This window comes from Ammodytes marinus, assembly GCF_949987685.1.
Source record: "Ammodytes marinus genome assembly, chromosome: 5".
Lineage (NCBI taxonomy): Eukaryota > Metazoa > Chordata > Actinopteri > Uranoscopiformes > Ammodytidae > Ammodytes > Ammodytes marinus.
This window is the reverse complement of record NC_137234.1, coordinates 30,862,304-30,866,679: the sequence shown is the minus strand read 5'-3', so window position 1 is coordinate 30,866,679 and position 4,376 is coordinate 30,862,304. Positions and strand designations below refer to the sequence as shown.

The 4,376-nt window shown below is 41.2% G+C and overlaps 1 protein-coding gene across 1 annotated transcript in view; it reads left to right on the top strand.

Moving 5' to 3' along the window:
• Positions 1-2,761: 2,761 nt before the first annotated feature.
• The window catches only part of LOC307250376 (solute carrier family 45 member 3), a 42,325-nt gene continuing 40,710 nt past the window's right edge, over positions 2,762-4,376 (top strand). The window contains exon 1 of the mRNA XM_080027441.1: positions 2,762-2,879. The gene's annotated coding sequence lies outside the window, so the exon portion shown is untranslated. The remainder of the gene's footprint in view (positions 2,880-4,376) is intronic.

The window sequence follows — 4,376 nt, the reverse complement described above, 5'->3', positions numbered from 1 at the left end:
AAAAAGTAACACACCACACTGACTGGATGGGAATTCTTCATAAAGGCGTTCCAAAGCTCATGACAGACTTTTAACATTTTTGATGGTTGTGTTTTCTCTCTCCCCCTCTGCCTACAGTTTGACGAACTTCTTCTGGAATTCGGTTCAGCTTTTTATTTAGCGTTGATGGGTTATCCACAGGCACATAATCTCTCTGAAGTTAATAATCCATGTCAGTCATTGCAATTACATTCCTGCACATCAAATGGCGGCCTGCAAGCTATTTCAGACGGACTGGAATCAATTCAGCTTCTCAGGAGGTTTGACACAGCCACGTTCACTGGTGGCATTAGGATGATTCACAGAGATGGGCGCGGAGCAATCAAAGCAAGTTGCCTTCTCGTCTTTCAAGATAAACAAGATGGCCAGTGGGCCCTGGGGAGAGTTATATATTTCCTAATAGCTTCACGTTTGAACCTGCAACTGCTTACATCACACTGCCATGCCGAGAACCCACCAAACTGTAAAAATATGTATCGCTGAATGTTTGTCATTCTTGGGATTGGTCTCAGTGGCTTGTAGTGTTGGGTTTCCTTGGGCAGACTGATACAGAATGGCAGGCCACCTCACCCTCCTGTCAGATCTGTACACATGCTTGAAAATGATCACCAAAACATTCTCAAACTGGATATAAAAAAAGTATTCAGTCATATAGACGTGTTTCCTTGAAGAATGACAGCAAGTAACGTGTGGAGAACAAGTACAAGAAGACACCTGTTAGAAGTATTTTTGACAGTATTGAGACTTAAGGCCCTCCTCAGTCATACCAGCGAGGACTCAAGTACTCGTTGGACAAGTCCAGTCACTCACAGAGGCACGGAAACATGGCCAGGGAACAGTAATCTGCAGCATGTGATAGTCCATTAATTAAACTGCTGTTTAGGGAACCTTGGTTCAAGTCATGTCAACAGTAAACTCCTCAGTACTGAATCAGAATTAAAGGTGGAATCAGCAATTCTGGGGAATGCTTGTCAAATTTTCTTTAGTCAAAATCAGTGGATATCTCCTCACGTTCCGCTAACTGTCCGTACAGTGTGTGTGATCTGAAACAAAAATCTGTGTAAATACACAGCCTTGGCACTGTAAATGGGCATGTTGCTAGCTATGTGGTGGGCCCCCATTTGTTTCCACACCCGTTTATAGGAGATATTGACTGATTTTGATGAAAAAGTGTTTATGTAAACACGTGTTCTCCAAAATCGCTGACTCCACCTTTAAAAGAAACATTTGTTGATATTCCTCTGATTGAACTGTAAGGGTAAACAAAAGAGATTGGTAGATTTAGGCTATATTTATATTTACATAATTACCGTGGAATGTTTCATTACATCCTCAGGAGAAATGCTATTCTTCCTCCCACATGAAAACAGACGGTCGTGAGCGGAAATGTTATTCTCCCCTTGTTAAGAAGTCAAGTTTTCTATGCCAAGTTTCACCCTTCCAGAACGGAATTATTCAGTAATAATTGATTTCCTCATCTATTTAACTTGTCTGGGAATTACAAGTCTGAGGAATGGCAAGCCGGCACTGGCTGGACAACAGTGTGGTTACGCAATAATTAAATTAGGTTGAGGAACTAGATAGATTTAAGGGGAATGGAAAACATTGTGATGAAGAATAACTTGGCTGGAAGATAGGGAAACAAACTTGCAGTCATAATCCTAACGCTTAAGAAAAACATTATGAATTCACAACACGATGCTTTGAAAAGCAAAGCATCCTGAACCAAAAACGAATCTCCAAAGGTTTTGGTCTCCAGTCCTTACTAAGCTATTACACACACATTTAATAACTGATGTCCCAATGGATAGTAGAGAGAGAAACAGTAAGGAAAAAGCAGTAAAAATTTAACTAAGAAATGTTAATTTAAAAAGTATAGTCAACAAATAACAAAGAAGGCGTGAAAAACTGTATGCACACGAGCCAATATGCTGGCACACAAATTTCCTATGTGCACAGATGATGTTAAAATAGCCCATTTCTAGGCTACCCGCTTGTGGTGCAACTATAGTAAGGTAAAAATGAATGCTTCATAATCATAATAATGCTTCATAATCTTTCTCGAACTTCAAAGTGCAAGTGACTTTTCCCACCTTACATGCTGTGTTGAGACTTTCTATTTACAAATGTAGGCTATATGTATCGATATATTGATTTTAAAAAAAATGTATAATGACCCTACACAATATGAAACCAGGTAGCCTACTCTGATAAATGTTTTAAACTTTTGAATATGTTTTAATCACTTTGAATGTATGCACTACAATGAAACTAACCTCTTTGTCTTGTTGTTTGGTTTTTAAATATGTGATACTGGTAAGACCTTTGTGTCTGAAAAAAAGTTGAAATGATTATATTTCTATTTATTGTTTTTTTAGTTGCTTACAGCAGTTTTCTTTTCACGTCACCGGTACCCGGAACTTAAAAGAATAAAAGCCCGTGTGTCACTTGCATAGACATTATTATGTCTATGGTCACTTGACCCCTATGAATAATTTGGAACCTTATATCGGTTACGTTTAGTATGCATGCTTCAATAATGAATTATTTTTGTAACATATAAGTCATAATATAGTTATAAATAAATAAACAGCTTCCGTTTCGAGATCTATCGGACCCTTCATTGTGAAAGTTTGAGCGGAAATGGCGGAGCTGTGATTGCGGCTAGCTTGACAGCAGTTGTCACAGCTGGGTGTCTGGCTCTCCACCACAAGTTGAGCAACAGCGGTACCTCGGCAGCGAGCAAGTTGCTGCACGGATTTCCCCGAGCTGCACTCAACTTCAGGTGAAGTTCGCACCTAAAGAGAGTCGTTCAACGGAATAATATTTTGATTTGACAGGTAAGCTCTTGTTAATTAGCCTCGCTTATCTGAAATCTAACGTGTGGCTTTCTAACTTAACGGTGGCCGTGTGGGTTAAAACTTATTCATTGTGCGTGCCTGCTTTACAACGGTGGACGACCACGTCGAAAACAACGGGATTTCAATTTTGATCCAAACGCTGTTCTGCGTATGCTATTGGTTTGGTGCAAGTATTGCTACGACGTGAGAAACATAGATTTAGCTAAGCTGGGGGGGATAACATGGAATAGTGTGTGGTTGTGTTGGCTGAGCCTGCGCCCGGAAAGGTGTATCGTCAGCTAGGGTCCAGCAGCATGGTCCTTTCTGGAAGTTTTTCCACTCTGCGTCGCTGGCTGTAGCTCTGCCGGGCCAGTCTCTGCACACACTGACTCGGTGCCAAGTGCCATGGTGGCATTGATTTAACTGGTTTGACGACCGACCGATAACCTGTTAGGTCCGCGCGAGAGCCTTCGTCTCGCCGCAAGCGTTTGGCGAGCCCCGCTGTTTTGACACATGGATTTATTGGGTTTCGGGACACCCTGTGTGGAAAGTTGCTCTCAAACTCTTCCAAACTGGCTCGTGGCAATGAGACTGCGACGTCGCTTTGATTCATTTTCTGGTATTTTCCTTGTATATAGGCCTACAGTCTACGGTCGTTTTCAATGGATGCCAACTGAGCTCATATGAGCTGATGACAGCTGTGGATGCAATTCCTGGCACACAAGCAGCATCATGTATTTTTATTGTACTCAGTTTAGGAAAGCTTAATGATGTTTTTGTTTTGGGCCTAAACATGTCTACATTTGGCTGGTGGTGTAAGCCTACCTCTCCTACTAGATCACATGTAATACAAATAGTCACCCAATTGTTTTGTTACTGCCTATGAATGATTCAACATATTATTGTTGTTATGCCTCGTTTTCGCTGTGTAATGCAGGAATGTGAACTAGGGCCTACATTCTCTACTAAGTAAACTCACTTCTCTAGCCAGCTGCAGATAAGAGCTAAACGATTCCATGCTTCTTTCTTTATTTGTGTGTGAATCTGGTTCTTTGGCTTGAACTAGAACCTTCAGGATTGAAAAACCACATTAAGGAGAAAGAGGATCAAAAGGTTAAACGGCTCTAACCCATGACCGAGGGACTTTTATTGTCACCGTGACCATGACTCTACCGCCGCACAAAGACCTCTCTCCCTTCTCCATGGACCACTCAAGTGTGTTATTCATTCTGTCCTGGTACAAATGGACTGTTTTCCTTAGCCCTGCTGGCCCAGACCTCTTCTCTTCTCTCAGCTACTCTTGAAAGTATGTACTTCACTTGTTACAACCCTGAAACTCACTTGAAATGAGCACTATGTAACTTTGGGTGTGTCAGAGAAGTGACATTTTTTTAAGGTATATTCTCAAACTTTCATCACAGGAAAATGAGATCCCTGGGACAGGGACACTGTATGAAGTTAGAAAGTGTGCTCCCATATTATACACTTCTCGGTTCT